The sequence below is a fragment of the Felis catus genome, chromosome D2 (genome assembly GCF_018350175.1).
Source record: "Felis catus isolate Fca126 chromosome D2, F.catus_Fca126_mat1.0, whole genome shotgun sequence".
Classification (NCBI taxonomy): domain Eukaryota; kingdom Metazoa; phylum Chordata; class Mammalia; order Carnivora; family Felidae; genus Felis; species Felis catus.
The window spans coordinates 16,040,673-16,057,963 of NC_058378.1; the positions used below are offsets into that span (position 1 = coordinate 16,040,673).

The 17,291-nt window shown below is 48.4% G+C and overlaps 1 protein-coding gene across 7 annotated transcripts in view; it reads left to right on the forward strand.

Annotated features, from left to right (window-relative positions):
• SIPA1L2 (signal induced proliferation associated 1 like 2) overlaps positions 1-17,291 on the forward strand; it is a 223,951-nt gene that overhangs the window by 93,807 nt on the left and 112,853 nt on the right. The gene's annotated exons all lie outside the window — the stretch shown is intronic.

The following is a 17,291-nucleotide window of genomic DNA, read 5'->3' on the forward strand; positions in this document are numbered from 1 at the left end:
CTGGGGGGGCCCACACCCAATCTCATGAGTCACAATTACTAGGAGGGTGGCTGAGGAACTAGTGTTTTTTAATAGACTCTTCTCAGCCAGTTTCTGGCTCCTGGCCTGGCCCTGGTCCACTCTCAGACCTCCGCAAGCCCCGGACCCATCCCCTCCACTGGTTCTGGAATCTCGTATTCACGGTGTGACAGGCCAGTCCTGGACACAGTGGATCAGAGCACCACACCCCAGCAGGCAGGATTTCTTTCCTGTTTTCTCCCCCGGCGACCTGACTTCCAAGTGGTCCAGCATTTCCCCCAAAGTAAAAAGAGCAACCCGGTTGCCCTGTCCTGCCTCCGAGTTTTTAACGCGGACGTGAAGTCTGGGTGTTTGTCCGGATTGGGTCGTACGGCAGCTGAGCCTCGGAATATTTTTCTTCTCTGATACGAATTCCAGTTCCCCAGAGCCTGCAGTTCATTTGAACAAGCGTGCTACGGCAGGTGCTTTATTGCCAACGGGAAGTGTGCAAACAGCTTTGGAGGCTAAGTTTACACCCCCCACCACGAAAACTGTGCAAAAATGCAAGGCAGCTGGGTATTTATCATGTGCCCAGTCGAACACGTAATTGAGTTTCCGGTGGGGAGTGCTCAGCAGGTGCTGTGGGGGAGTCCAGGTTTTACCTGGAGTGAGGGCGACGACAAAAACAACTACTGGCGTTTACCAGGTTTCAGGCACGTGCATGGTCATATTTGACCACATAGCCCACGCCCCTCCGTAGTCCTGCTCATCGCAGTGAGGGTCCCCTTCACCCTTCCTGCTCATTAGGCCGCAAGCCCTTCCTTCCCTCTTGTTCTCTCATCCCGCTCAGCCCATCCGTCAGCTCACGTGACCTGTTCTGCCCTCCTCATCCAAATCCAGATTCTTCCGTCCGGAACGCGCCTGTGCTCGCCGCCTAGTTCAAGCCCCCGTCGCCCTCCCCTGCCTGGACTACTGCAGGGGTCTTGCCGTGTGGCCTCCACCTCTGCCCTCTGTTCCTTTGCAGCAGACAAGGTGACTGAAAACCCGAGTCCGGTCTCCTCGCTGCTCTGCCCGGAACCCTCCAGGGTAAAAGCCCCCATGATCTGGCCCCCCCTACCTCTCCAACCCCTGCCCCCAGTATCTTTGCTGTTTTTAGCGTGCGCCAGGCTCACTCTCCAATCCAGTCGTTGGATTTCCCTGATAGGACCTCCTCACCCTCCCCTCCTCCTGGCCACCCTGCGTGGCTCCTCCCCTCACCCTTCCCCACAGGCCTTCCGCTTAGCTACCTTACCCTTCTGCCACATCCACATGCATCCCGAACATGCTTAACCTTCTTCATCCTTTTGCTTTATGACACTCGTCTTTGATAGGTTACTTATTTGTTCCTCTTTTTATTTTTTTAATTTTTTTCTTTTAACGTTTATTTTTGAGAGAGAGAGTGAGCGCGAGAGAGAGAGTGCGAGCAGGGGAGGGGTAGAGAGAGAGGGAGCCGCAGAATCCAAAGAAGGCTCCAGGCTCCGAGCTGTCAGCACAGAGCCAGACATGGGTTCGAACTCATGAACCGCGGGATTGTGACCTGAGCCGAAGTCGGACGCTTAACCGACTGAGCCACCCAGATGCCCCTCTTTGTTCCTCTTTCTTACGTGACATCTGCCAGGATACAAGTTCTGTCAACACAAGGCTTTTCCTAGTTGTGCATCCCCGTGTCCTCAATCCTAGAGGCACCCACAAGCACCCTTAACGCACACCCGCGGCTTGTATAGATGATGAAACTGAGATCCCGAGGGGTTCGAGAAGTTCACCCAGGGGAAGTGCGGTGACTAAGTACGGAAGCCAGGATTTGCACTCAGGTCTGACATCCAAGTCTCTGTGCTCACAGTCACAGAGGGGTTGTAATTGTGCAGTAGAAAGGGCAGGTCTGGGGAGGGAACTCCAAGAAGAAAGTCGCAGAGGTGGGAACGGCTCTGGTGCGCTGTGGAGACAGTGAGGAGATTTTCGGGGCGGTCTTGTAGACTGGAACTAAATTTGGGAAGGGCCTTACGTGCTATACTGGGGTGCCCGAGAAATTTTGCTTTCATTTGAGGTAATGGTAACTCCTAGCACATAGAGTTATCGGGGTTAATTCTTGGTACATAGACGGTGCTCCTAAATGTTGCAGTTGAGGGTACGTCTCACCAGCGGAGCAAACCCAGGCTGCCATCACCAGAGGAGAAACTTCTTGGCTTTGGGGCTCACGTCAGTGGTTTCCAGAGCATTCCCAATTTCGGGTTTCGTTTGTTTTCCTCAAAACTAACTAACAAACGTGAGTAAATAAATTGCTTGGCATCCAGCTGTGAAATCTGAGAGGAAGCTATTTCAGTACGTGAGAAAGGGGGAAAATAGGATGATTTCAGAATCCTGCATTCAACGTTGGGCTTTCTCTTTCCGAGTTATGCTTAGACCAGTCGCTGCCGATGCCAGTGGTGTGTGAGAGCCATCTTTTAAGGCAGTAGGTTCCGGGGCTCATGCCAGACCCTGGGAGCCTGGACCCTAGGGCCCAGGAATCAAGGCATGCGCATCTCAGGTAGTCTTCAAAATTGGGAACCACCTGTTAAACACCGCCCCCCCCCCCCAACCTGTTAACTTCTTTCTTGGAGAGAAGGAATACTTAACCTTTCTTGCTCAGAGACTGGTTCCTATGTTTCGAGAAACCCTTCCAGCTTTACTGCTTGTTTGTGGAGGGACTCGGGCCTGTGCGTTAGGAAACTCTCTGTGGCTGACCTGTGACGGGGCCTATAAATGCAGTAGCGCAGGTAGCACAGAGGGCAAGGCTTTCCTCCTCCAGACTGGAAGAAGGTTCTGGTTCAACGGGAGAGAATTCGGGAAAAACAGGTTGGTTCACCTGCGGTGACTGAAGGGTCAGGCAGAACTGAGCTTTCATCACTGGGCCGACTCACACTCAGGTCTGGGAACTGGCACTTCTGTCCCCATTCGCCGGGGTTGGTGGTGAAACCAGGCTTCGTGCGGTTCATGACACACCGCCGTGATGGGCAGGGTACCCTCGGGAGTCTGGTACAGACTTCTGTGGCTCGCTCTTGCCTGCTGTTGGCCAAAGTCAGCAGCACCTATATTTTTCTTACCCCGTGAGAACAAAAGTCAGATTTGCAGACCTGCTCCTCGTAGCTGAGGAAAGAGAAGAGGGGTTTGTGATGTCTTACTCACCATTGTGTAGTAATGTCCCTTGCTACTCTCCAGTTGTATGCGTGTGTGGGTTTTTTTTGTTTGTTTGTTTTTTTAATGTTTACTTATTTTTGAGTGAGTGAGAGAGAAAGAGAGAGAGAGAGAGGAGGAGGAGGAGGAGAGAATGAGTCTGGGAGGGGCAGAGAGAGAGAGGGAGACACAGAATCCGAAGCAGGCTCCAGGCTCCGAGCTGTCCGCACAGAGCCTGACGCGGGGCTCGAACTCACGAACCATGAGATCATGACCTGAGCCGAAGTTGGATGCTTAACCGACTGAGCCACCCAGGCGCCGCTGGATGTGTGGGGCTTTCATCTCAGCAGCTAGAGATAGAGGGGAAGAGGGGATAGAGGGGTAGAGGGGAAGGTGTGCAACTCTGAACGCGATTTTAAGTAACAGGAGCAAAGGGTGGCAGCAGGGAATCCCCATGGGACATCCTCTTGGCTGAGCTGAATTCTGGGACCCTGAGCCCCATCAAGTTTGCTTTCCCTGGAAGCTTTTCCTGGTCTCCTCCAAGCCGAGAGCCAGGTCTTGTCCATCGTCCCGTGTCCAGCTGGGTGCTTAGCAGGTAGGGAGGTAGGTAAGTGTTTGCTGCATGGTTGAGTATGGTGTAGACTGTGACACAATAAAGGAACAGAAAATGGTTTCAAGGTACAGTTTCAAGGTAAATGAGTGAGTTGGGGAGGAAAGAGTGCTAGAAGATGGCTTTGAATGCATTAGATTTTGTTGCTTCTTTTTTTTTTTTTTTCATGTATTTATTTTTGAGAGAGAGAGAGAGTGAGAGTGGGGTAGGGGCAGAGAGAGAGGGGAACAGAGGATCCAAAGGAGGCTCAGTATTGACAGCACAGAGCCTGAAGCCGGGCTCGAACTCATGAACCATGAGATCATGACCTGAGGCGAAACCAAAGTTCGGTACTTAACTGACTAAGACACCCAGGCACCCCTGGATTTTGTTACTTCCAGGGAAAGAAGAGACACTTTATAAGCAAGGGGGGTTGTAGAAGCAAAAGATGGGAGGACGCAGACCAAGAGACACAGAGCACGAGTGGGGGAGGGACAGAGAGAGAGAGAGCGAGCGAGCACGAGGGAGGCACAGAATCCAGAGCAGGCTCCAGGCTCTGAGCTGTCAGCACAGAGCCCGATGTGGGGCTTGAACTCAAGAACCGTGAGATCATGACCTGAGTTGAAGTCGGCCGCTTAACCGACCGAGCCACCCAGGCTCCCCAGATGGTTTTCTTTTTGCTTGAAGTTAGCAAGTTTGGATTAGGTTGGCTTCTTTGGGGCAAACTCCGGAATTTTGTTTTGATTTTTATTCCTGAGGTTTAGAGGCCATATGCACATTTGACAAGTTAGCAGTTAGAGTGGAAAGAATGAAGCAGCCTGGATCCTGGTTCCGAGTCTCTCGATTTGCTGTCATTTGATTATAGGCAAATCACTTATTTAATTGCCCAATGATTTTCTTCCTTATCTGTTACCTGGGGAGACACATCTCTCTCTGGTCTCTCAGAGGTTTTCCTGGGATCGAGTGGACAGAAGAGAGTTTGGAAAATGGCAAATCCCTAAATAAACGGAATGCTCCTGTATTAACATTTTATGATAAAGAACAAATTACTAGTCAAACAAATTCTTTGGGTCCAGCTAGGATTTTTATGAAGCTTATGGTAATGTAGATGATTTACTTGCTTGTACTTTTTTTCCTTGTTTGATATTCTGTGTACATCTCAGGACTGGTCCTCATGATTGTGGTTTCTGTGTCTCTTATTCATTAACCTAGAAATTCGAAGAAAGTAGTGATTTCCCATGAACATAAGCTTATAAAAGGAAACAGGGTTTTTGGTGTTATTTTAATAAAATCTTGTATAGCATACTAGGTGGTCATTCTTTCAGGTTTTTGCTTTCAGTCAAGATCTTTGGAGATAGGCACTTTAAAAAAAATATAAATAACCAACCCAGATTAACGAGTATGCATCTGTAATTCAGAGTGGTTTAACTTTTCTTTCTTACGTAGCATTTGGTCCCTACTTATTTTTCTCATTTGAGAGAGAGACAGCGAGCGGGGTAGAGGGACAGAGGAAGAGACAGAAAGAATCCCACGAAGGCTCCCTGCTCAGTGCAGAGCCCGACGTGGAGCTCGATCCCACGACGCTGGGTTCCCGACCTGAGCAAAAAGCAAGAGTCAGATGTTCAACCCACCGAGCCGTGCAGGCGCCCCTCGCTTCATACTTTAAAAATTCCAAGTCCGGTATGTTGAGGAAGGATTTCCACTTCAGGGCACTGGACTTCATTCCCTGTGTCTCCTGAGATGAAAATGTGTCCCCCTGGAAGGGAGTGCCTTATTTAAAGGAGGACATCATGGGAAGAAAGTTCCTTAAGGATTCATTCCAAACATGACTCCTGAATTTGAGGTTTCGGGAAATTTTGTGTTCCCGAGTCCTGAATGAGCTTGCCTTCCTCCTAGCTGCCAGCGCGAGGATGACTCGGGGTAAAAATCAGATGGTGAAAAGCATGAATGAATCCCTCCTGTGTCTCTCTTCTCTGTCCGGCTGACCTACTCAGTAACTGTGCCACATGTCTCCTGTTTCTCCTTAGGACGGGTTTACCGGTGGACAGGAATGCAGAATTTGGACTGCGCACAGCAGTAGCTATTATTACATCAAGCGTTTAGGACATTGTCTTCTCCCGTTAGATCACTGCTTTATTGGCGGCCCAGCCTTCTGGGAAGCGAGGTTGCTTTGTGTCAGTGACGGTCCCCGCCTTCCTGAGCCTCCCTGAGCCTCCCTCTGTCTGCCAGCCCTGAGAAGCAGGCCCTGCAGCAGAATCGAGCAGGCAGCCAGTGTGGGGGCTCCTGGGAGGGGACGTCACCGTGCTCCCAGCCAGGCACTGGTGTGCGGCATGCTCCCGCTGGCGGGTCGCAGCCACGGCCTCAGCTGCGGGGGTAAAGCAGCTTCTCTCCCTCGAAGGCGCCGCGAGGAGATGGGACTGCGGTGTCCGGTGGGTGACCGGCTGGCCGGGTCCCCCTTTGAACCATCAGTCCAACGTTTGGGTCGTCAGCTCGGAGCAGGGCACGGTGCAGGTGCCTACACATAGACTCTGGAATTGGAAGAACTCCAAACACTGGGTCTTGGAATCCCATACGAAATGCACACTTCTGTGCAGCACGCCAGTGAGGATTTTGCATGCAGGTGACGCCGGGGTCCCCGGTGAGGATGGCGAGTGCAGGGACAAGCCTGGGGGGGGGGGGGGAGGGCAGGGCTGTTCCTCTGCAGCGAAGTCCACTTTAACTGGCTCTCCCTTATGGGCGCTCCAGGGAGCAGAGGCGCTGAGGACTCTTCTCGAGGGTTACAAGCGGGTGAACTGAGTCCGGAGCTCAGGGAAACGGGAAACCCCTTACAGAGATCATATCCGGTAATGCTCGCTCGCTCGGAGTTTTGCCAGCAGTTTTCTCCGCTTCGCTTCATGCTTCACCTCCCACGCTAGGCTTCCGATCCTGGGTCCTAAGTGGGAACAAGGGTCGCTCCTCGGCGAGGTGGCAGGATCGGTAGTGAAGGACGCTAGAGACGGTTAGGAACAAACCACTTAACCCATTCGCGCCTCCTCCTGCTTATTTATCAGGTGGGAATAATACTCCTGGTTTGCATTTGCGTGCTGTTAAGAGTCCTCAGAACGCTGACGCATGCTTTCTCATTCGGTCCCGCGAGACCCGTCTGCCGTGCCCTGTGCAGACGTAGTCCCTGTCGCGCAGATGAAACTGAGTTTCCGTGGGTGCGTGGGTGGCTAAAGGGCCCACAGTTAATCACGTCCGCAGAGGGAGACGCAGCCTTCATTCCGAGCTCTCCGCGCACCACTGCCCTGCGGGGCACCCAGGCTCACACCGGGCGTGGAGCACCTGAAAATACACGCCAGTGCAAGGGTATCACTGTTCTAACCAAAGTGGTGTTCCAGTGCGTGGGAATAAAGGGCGATATTTTTGCGAATACGTGCTGTAAAAGAAAACTGTGTACGCCAAGTCAATCAGCAATAGGTAATGCTTATCTAACACGAATACCTGCCTCCGTGTATCTTACCATCTTAGGTATCTTGGGACTTAGATCAAGAGGAGGAAGATAATGGCCATCTCATTGTACAAAAACAAGGAATATGCTCTGTGTAACGTAGCACGCGTCGGTTTTATAGGCATTTTACTTACGTATTTTTTTAAGTTTACTTATTTACTGTAAGAGAGACGGAGACAGCGTAAGTGGGGGAGGAGCAGACAGAGAGGGAGGGAGGGAGAGAGAGAGTCCCAAGCGGGCTCCAGGCCATCAGTGCAGAGCCCGGCGTGGGGCTCGAACCCACGAAGCCATGAGATCGTGACCTGAGCTGAAACCGGGAGTCAGACGCTTCACCGACTGAGCCACCCAGGTGCCCCTACAGGCGTTTTTAAAAAATATTTTCCTGTTTATTGAATTTAAAGTTTATAAGTACGTGGATTTACATGTTTCTCATACATAGTTATTTCATTTGGACGCTTTAGAAAAATACAAAGAAGAAGGCTATAAAAGCTTGCATAAAGCCTGTCTGTAATAGGTAGCCACTGTCATAAGGCAGGGTTGTTTCTTCACAGTGCTTTTTTTTTTTTAAGTTTATTTATTTTGAGAGGGAGAAGAGAGTGGGGGAAGCAGAGAGAGAGAGAGAGAGAGAGAGAGAGAGAGAGAGAGAATCCCAAGCAGGCTCCACACTGTCAGCACAGAGCCCAACATGGGGCTCAAGCCCACGAACCTGGAGGGAGATCATGACCTGAGCCAAAATCGAGTCGGATGCTTAACCGGCTGAGCCACCCTGGTGCCCCTCTTTGCAGTACTTTACGTATATGGTTTAAACATCAGGTTTTATTTTTGGATCCTTTCACATAAACCTGTGTTGTAAATTCCAACACGACACATGTTCAGAGAACCTTTTCGGGCTGCGTACCATATTCCGTTGTATGATATTTACCATATGAGGCATAGTTAACCCCTCGCCACCGGCTGTTAACGACTGTTCCACGTTTTTCACTCTTGTAGATAGAGTGCATGTCTTGCTATCTAAGTGTTCCCCCACAGCTCTCCTTTCTTGGGTAGATTTTTCAGATGTGGAAATACGGAGTCAAACGACTGTGTTTATTGGCATTCGGGGGGAGGTGCCGTCCGCAGCACATGAGGACATCCGCTCCCCAGACCCGCACCAGCACAGAGGGCATTGTGGATGCCCATGCATGTGGATAACTTGGATAACACGCTAGCCAGAAGGGCTGCCCTATCCTTGTAACTCATTTCTTCTGTTACTTATTATGCATGTGCGTATCGTGCCCCGCTCAGCTTCTTGAGGATTAGGACGCTCTGTCAGTCATCCTTACTGCTCCCCAGCAGTCCCCCAGCATCCAGTACGGTGCCGAGTAGAACTGAATGCGTTTATTTACTGGAGTAACAAAGGCTTTTTTGTATCAGATGATAAACCTCGTGAAGCTGTTCAGCGAAACTCAGTATCCTGTAATTCAAATAAACTTGAGAAGGATGGGAAGGTAGCTGTGAGCGTGTGATGAGTGAATGGTGTTTGTTGTGTGTTCCTTAAACATGGCTCTTCCTGAAAAATAAAATACTAGACTGTTGTATGGGTTGGTGGGGTTTTCTTTTCCATACCTTTCATGCTCCGTCGAAAGGAAGCATCTTCAGGTTTGATGGCTTTGTGGTTTACTTGTTGCCTTTTTACAGAGAACGCATTGAGGGTAGACACTTTGTGTGTTCAGTTCAGTTTTCAATAGTATTGATTGATTGGAGTTTTGGGGAGCAAGGTGAGGCAGACAGACCTTTGCTCTGCAAGAGTTTTCACTATGGATTTAGTGGAAAATTACGGAGGGAGTGGATTGGTTCTGTCTGAGACACACAACAGGACAGCTCGCAAATAGTCTTTTCTGAAGGCTCTAGCCTATCAGGTTTTTCTTATCAAATGTTCCTGTTTCCTTCTTTGCGACCCCAGTGTCCCTAAACCTTTATTTAAAGAATAGAATAGATTATTTTCTGTGATTTTTTTTTTAAGTGAGAATAACAGAAGAACAGTCTAAATCAGTTGGCACTGGGTTGAAATTCTGTTTTTCTTTTGTTGTGTTTTCCTATGACAGAAATGCCTCAGCTTAAATTATTAATCGGAACGTCTGATTTCCTACTGTGTCATCTGTAATTCAGGGGCCACATCGCTGAAAAAATGTATTAACTAATAACCTCCTGAGGGAAGGAGGTACAGGGCTATCTCTTTTTATCTCTTTCTGATTTAAAAGATTTAATGGAAAACAGTCAATACCCACAGCTGTTCTCGTGTCTCCTTGGAAAAAAATTCCATGATCAAAATGTTCCATTTAACAAAATGGCTCTTTGTTTTTTTCTCCTTTGACATTAGCTGGCTGACTGGATAGGGGAAAAGCTTACTACCAAGAATTGATTCCTGGTTTTTATTGACACCCCGAAAGTTAAAAAGTGCCAAATAATCTCATTATAATTTAATAGCATTCCCTTAAATAATTTCAAATGGAAGTTCTAGCTGGAAAGAGGGCAGCACCTGACCGGAGATTGTTTTGGGCATTTTCTTCACTTTCTAGAAGCTTCTGTCTGCCTCTGGGAGAATCAGCTTAACTACCGCAGGTCAGTTACTGCTTTGTGTCCCTGTTGTGGAGTGCACATAAATCAGCAGATACCACATTACGTTTTGTAAACAACGCTGTGTTCCTGGGGGATAGTTATGTATCTTACTCATTTTAATTGCTCAGTTTAAGTCCATCAGTTAATAAATATTTATTCATATGCACATCAGTTTTGTGGGCTAATAATTCTAGAACTTTCCATGCAGGATACACGGGATAAGCGCTGTGCGTCTACGTTTCATTGAATCTTTCGAATAATCCTTTGAAATAGGTAAAAATCCTTCCCATTTTACAGGTGGGAAACTGAGGCTCGGGGAGAAGGTGTCACTTTACCATGATCTCAGGTCGCACGCGGTAGATCCTGGGTATTTGCCGAGTGCCCGGTGCTGAGAGCCGAGGGGAGGTTAGTGACAAGTACGTAGGTCGTGTCCATGGAGTGGTGCAATGTGTTGTAAGGACTATGGTAGCAAGGTAGAGGGAAGGAGAGTCTCAACAGTCTGTGGGTGGGGGAGGAAGCCTGCGCAGAGCCCTTTGCGTGAGAAAATGCAGGGCAGACATGGCGTGTGGATCTCCAGCCGCTGAAGATGGGGCTGGGCAGCTCCTGGCGGACCCGATCCTACGTGACCTGTCTTACCTTGAGGCAGTCAGGCCTTACTGTGATGAAAATAAGAGACTGTTGAAGGATTTTATGCTAACCCGGGAAAAAGAAGAGAGCAGTTCGACCTGTGGCGGGGGCAGTTGAGACGGCAAGGTGTGCACGGATTGGGAAACATCCGGAAGGTTGCAGACAGGCCTCGGGTTGGGTGTGGACTGTATAAACGCTGAGGATTGTCAGCATTTAAGGAAGGCCAGTGGAGGATCCAGAGAGGAAACCGAAAAGAGAGAGAAGCAAGAATCACGGTGTTCCATGAATGTGTCGCGATGATACGTCGACTCAGTACTTTGGGGGACTTTGGTTCACGGCCATTTCAATGTAGATGGATGGATGTGAGTTCATCGTGAGTGCCAACTCTAGAGGCCGGGGGTACAAGCATGAACAAGTGGATCAGGACCCTACTCTGATGGAGTGCCCGGCCTCTTCACTTAGAAAGCCACACAAGGGGCACCCGGGTGGCGCAGTTGAGCGTCTGACTTTTTTTTTTAAATTTTTTTGGAACATTTATTTATTTTTGAGCGACAGAGTGAGATAGAGCATGAGTGGAGGAGGGGCAGAGAGAGGAGGGGGACACAGAATCCGAAGCAGATTCCAAGCTCCGGGCTGTCCCCCAGGCGGGGCTTGAACTCACGGACCGTGCGATAACGCCCTGAGCCGAAGTCGGATGTGTAAGCGACTGGGCCACCCAGGTGCCCTGAGTGTCTGACTCTTAATTTCAGCTCAGGTCATGATCTCACGGTTTTGGGAGTTCAAGCCCCAAGTTGGGCTGTGCAGTGACAGTGTGGAGCCTGCTTGGGATAAATAAATAAACAAATAAATAAAAGGAAGGGAAAAAAAGTTACATGAGAGCAGAAACCTTTCATTTGTCCCTTTTACTCACCATGGATTATAACTCAGGATAGACTCAGGACATAGGGTTGTAGTGGAAGCCGAATCCTTTAGGCTTTTTACTGGGGTCTCTGTTTTACTCTGATGAAACACTCCTTAACTACACCAAGGGGATCAGCTTTTGTGAGCACATCATGTGAGAGTTTTTCTAAATAACAGCACAGGATACTTCAAAAAATTGTATAGCACCGATGTGAGCATTATACCAGGAGAAGATTTTATGCTCCTCACAAATCTTAGGTTACCCCTTTGTCACAAAACCCCAAAGAGGAGAGAGACTTCTGCTCTTTTTAAAGTTTCCATGGCCCAGAATATTTATCTGTGGTTCCACCCCATTGTTTAGTTCAAGGAAAATACCTAAGAACTAATTTTCATGTCCCGATCTGCCAAAATCTTGGCAGTCAAAAGTCTGATGACTGAACTTCGGATATCCATTTATGACCATTATTAATAACAGCCCATTTATCACATTGTCTCATTTCCTGGAGTTTAGGGGTCTGCTCTGATAGGCATTTGAGTTCATGGATTGTTTCATAGCTGTTTAGCCATAGCTTCACTCAATACCAGGCTGAAGGTACCTGAACTTGGCGATTTTATGGCGAACGCGTTTCAGACCTTAGTGTGAGCGCGCCTCAGCTCCTGTCCTGCCATCCTGGTCACAGGGAGGGTACAAGTGGGTACAGTGTGTCCCTCCATTTAGTCCCTGTCCAATTATACATGTTCATATTAGAGCTGATGGAATATGAGTATGAAAAATAGGCATTTTTTACAGTAGTTAGACTTTTATTATAAGTCTGCCATATAATTTTAACCGTTTTTTCCCTTGAATGAGGCTCATAATTTGTGTGTTTTGTGGTTTTCAATCCATTTGCTACAGCTGCAATCCTGATAAGTGGCTCAATTATAACTGTAATGTTGGTCTTAAAGACTCACTGATGTCTCATGGAAAACTTTGAAAAACATCCTATCTAAAGACAATTATTTTTCTCCATTTCTCTGTTCTATCCTTTACAAATTATTGCCAAGACCATTAGCATGAGAACAGATTATGCCTTCAAGCTGTAAAATCCTTCGGTTTCTCCTTAAGTTGTGGGTGGCTGCCTTGCCCAGCTAGCCCCGTCCTCACCGGAGGCCACCCTCCCGCCCGTGAGGTCACACCGGTTCGCACATGGATTTTTTTTTAAGTTGCCCACAGAGTGCGGCTGACAACTTCCCATTTTTAGTGGGGAACAAGAGCCGTAGACTTTGACGAAATGTAGGAATCGCTGGAAACGGTGAGGGAGGGGCAGTGCCCTTGACATCAGAGCTCAGCTCAAAGAAAGGAAGAAAAATGTAGAAATTTTAATTAGTGATCGTTCAGAGATGGGCTCTGTACCGTCTCCGGTCTTGGCATGTGGTCAGTTGTCCAGGTTTAGGGGGTTACCTGGAGAGATGGGCATCCATGCAGCTCAGCAGACCTCAGTGCAGATTATTAGTCCATTCTCTCCATTATGACCTAAAGAGGGAACTAGACGACTTCCATTGTTTTTGATGTTCGGTTTTTTGTAGCCATACCAGGTTGGCAAGGTGAGTTCATTTTGCCGTGGAATAAGCAAAGTAGCATGTTTGAAGATACTCTTAAGTACTGTCTTCATTTACTAAGGCAAGAGGGGGCAAATGACAATGGCGATGCCCGTAATATGCCCATAGAGGGGGGGTCTGTTTCATTTTCCGCCTTCCTAATATCTGATGAAACAGCACTTCTGTCTTTCATGGAAAAAATACCATGGCCTTTTTTGCTTGAGAACTCTGCACTTGCCAGTTTAAAACTCTCATGCCAGGGGCGCCTGGGTGGCTCAGTCGGTGGAGCGTCTGACTTCAGCTCAGGTCATCATCTCGCAGCTCGTGAGTTCAAGCCCCGTGTCGGGCTCTGTGCTGACAGCTTGGAGCCTGGAGCCTGCTTCGGATTCTGTGTCTCCCTCTCTCTGCCCCTTCCCCGCTCATGCTCTGTCTCTGTCTCTCAAAGATGAATAAACGTTAAAAAAAATTTTTTTTTAACTCTCATATCAGTTTTTTACCATCTGTTAGAATGACCCAGTCATTCTAGGACCAGACAGGAGCAGACGCACTGCTGTGTAGTAAAAGTGACGTGGGGGCTCTTAGGTTCATATGGCTTTATTATGGCATGCTTTCCTTCCATACGGTTTGAAGACATTGTCTATACCCACCTTGTGTGGCCAGTACAGTGGCGGGGGGTGGGAAGCTCTTTCCAGAGCAAACTAGGTGTTGACTCTTATGTTCAAGGTAACCTGTTCTGGGAAGGATCTGGGCCTGCCTTGGCACAAACAGCGGCCTGCAAGGAGCTAACAGCTCTCCATATTTATCTGAGTTTCTGTCATAAATGTTTCTGCAAAATTATTAAACTTTCATGATTGCGGTATATTCTGTAAGCGTAAGAACTCTCCATTTAAGTGCTAAACGCTTTATCTCATAAAAGGTTACTGTCTAACACAGGACTTTAGTAATTTATTCATTTATTTAATAATATTTATTGAATAGCTGCCACACGCTAGAAACCGTGCCCGGCGCGGCAGGTTAAGTGGTGAATGGAACAGACCCAGCCCTAGGGCCTTGAGGCGAGGAGGTTGAAGCAAGGGGGGGGCGGGGGGAGGGTGTCTGGGAAAGAGAGGACACCAAGGGAGCGTGTCACAGAGACACCCAGTCAGGGATGAGAGTGATGAGGCTGTCAGCTCGGCCCAGGCAGCTGACGCTCCGTTTCCAGGGACAGCTCAGACGCAGGGGTGGACAGGTTGAAGGCTGGAAAGGCACTCAGCATGTCTGGGCCACAGCACAGAGGACAAGGAGGGAGGACCCCGAGACAATGAGGCTGCAGCCTGAGCAGGACAGATCAGGAAGAGACTTGTCAGGCACAGTTTGGATTTTTATCTTAAGAAAGCTGGTAAGTCTTAAATGATTGTCTGCCAGGGGCTCACACGGAGGGACAAGTTCAGGAGTCGGCAGGTCCGTTAAGTGATGACAAAAGTCCAGTGAACTATTTACATTGGCTTTATTTTTCCCCTGAGAAGTAAGAAACTGCGGTATTTGCCGAGAGGTTGGGGCTGGAAGTGTGAAGAGATCAAGGTCTTTCCCACGGCAGCTGTGCAGATGGGGGAGGAAACGGGGCGGAGGGGTGGGGCGGGGAACGGGACTGAGCTGGATAATAGTCCCAGACTTTTCATATCAGCCTCCCAGACTCACTGGAAACCCGAAAGGACTTCATTTAAACACGGTTCTGTGCTTGGGGGGATTGTATTTTCTTCGGTAGTGATGCGCACCTGTAATTATTGTGAGCTCTGTGCCTTGTGTGGGGGCCGATCACAGTCCCCTGATTTCTGCAGGCTCTTCTCTAAGATGCCATCCTTTTCCTGTCTCTTCTGCCATTGTGGTGTCCAGCAACACCAGTCGGGTACGCCACCTTGCACTTGAGATTCACAGTGGGTGTGAGCACAGAGGCTATACAGATACTTGGTCAGTACAGAGAATAAATCTGGGGACAGATGTCTGCAGGACTTCCGTTACATTCATGTACATGCCACTAAGAGTGCAAATTTCGGTCTTTCAAAAACTTAGCTCAATGCTGCGGGCTAACAGGCAAAGGCGGAAAGTTAGAACTTGCAGACAACGTAAAGATAATGAAAGATGACAGAAGGTCCTCCTGTGCCAGACATGCTGCTCCAGACGCCCAGCTCGTCATCCATGACCCTGCAGGGTGAACACGATTCACTGGTGTAGGGCTGTTGTGTGTGTGTGCGCGTGTGCACACGCATGCATGTCTGTGTCTCCCTCCCAGCCAGAGCCTCCCCGCTAGGTTCTGGATGATTCCAGAGGTCATTCCAGCTCACACTTTAGATTTTCATCCCCTCCATTGTCGTTGCTTTTTGCGTTTCTCCCTGTGTAGAGCCTGTACCGTTCCTTGTTAATATCTGCTTTTCAAAGACCTTGATTTTAATTCTTCCCCATGTGCTGTAATACCGGTTTTAATTGCATGATGTTAATATTTCTACCTTATCTCACTTGCAAACAAGTCCTGTGATTGTTCTGAGGGGTCTTACTTTTACTGTGGTAGTAAAAATAATTCGCCTGGGAATACTTTTTAAAAGAAGGTGCTGTGTATCATACTTTGTGTTTAGTCCTCTATTTAGTAGTCCTTGTAAAAGGAAGGCGCTGTCTAGGATTCTGTCCGTAGGTTGACTTTGGGGAGCTACGGCAAGCTGGAAAATGTGGCTGGAAGGATGAGGGGCCAGGAGGGGAGCTGCTGTAACCCTGCTTCAACTTTAGTAATCAGCTACCACGTCAGGAATTTTTTGGCTTTGAACACTTTGGGTTGTTAGCGGCGCACGTGACATGCGTTGAAGGGCGTATATTTACATGAGAGCAGGATCTTGCCCAAGAGGCGCCGGTCTCGATTCTGGATCCAAGTGCGAGAACTACACTTTCAATTCATTTCTTCATGGACCAGGCAATGTGCAACACAGTACAAAGTATTTTGGTTATTGAATTTGCTGTCTTCGGTCTTTCACTGAGTATAAATATGGTCTCTTAGAACCTTTAAAGTTGATCTGGACTACACAAAGACCTAACTCAAATGGAATAAACAAACAAACAAACAGAAAACAAAACAAACAAAAAAACCCCACTAGACCTGGTGCCAGGTCTAGTTGGGAGTCAAGACCTCTATCCTTAGGATTCCTTCTTTCCTTCCTGAGGCTCAGCCTCAGCGCGGTCACACCAGCTAGTGAGCCCCGCAGCTCCGTGTGTATGTTACACCCCCTGAGCCCTGCCAAGAATCCTAGCCCAATACTGGGGGGGGGGGGGGGGGTGTCACTCACTGTTCTGGGCAGGGCAGGGCAGGGCTGTCATTGGCTCATCCCTGGACCAATCCCTGAAGGCAGGAGAATGCAGCATTTTCATTGGTCAGATCTGTGTCACATGTCAGGGGTGGAGTTAGGCCCCCAGGATGAACTGATTTTAGAGGTAAGGTTCCCCAGCGGGATTCAAGAGAAGGAAAGGGAATAATAGGTCCTAGCCAGGACGAGCCACTAGCTGTCTGCTACGGCTGATGTTTTCACACATCAAAAATTTAAAACCGTAACTGAAGCAATGGTCTCAGAAGATTTCTTTGGGGAAGAGTTTTGTGTGCTCTCAGTTTGCTGTTCTTTTTTGTTTTCTGACCAGCGTAATACTAAAATTCAACAGAAATTCATCTGTCTTTAATTGTTTCTATCTCTTCTGTTTAAAAATAATCTTGGGGTACCTGGGTGGCTCAGTTTGTTGAGCATCTGGCTTTGGCTCAGGACACGATCTCACAGCTTGTGGGTTTGAAACCCACATCAGTAGGGGCGCCTGGATGGCGCAGTCGGTTAAGCGTCCGACTTCAGCCAGGTCACGATCTCGCGGTCCGGGAGTTCGAGCCCCGCGTCGGGCTCTGGGCTGATGGCTCAGAGCCTGGAGCCTGTTTCCGATTCTGTGTCTCCCTCTCTCTCTGCCCCTCCCCCTTTCATGCTCTGTCTCTCTCTGTCCCCAAAATAAATAAACGTTGAAAAAAAAATTATTAAAAAAAAAAAAAGAAACCCACATCAGGCTCTTTGCTGACAGCTCAGAGCCTGGAGCCTGCTTCGGATTCTGTGTCTCCCACTCTCTCTGTGCCTTCCCCACCTGCACTCTGTCTCTCTCTCTCTCTCTAAAAAAATAAACATTAAAAAAATTTTAAATAATACAAAGTAAAACTAATCTAATTTTTTACAGTGTATTGTCTTCCATTTCTATGGGAGATCTACGGGATAAAGATTTTGTATCTTTAAATTCTGTTACAAACAATCATACATTTAGAAATGTAAAAGGGTA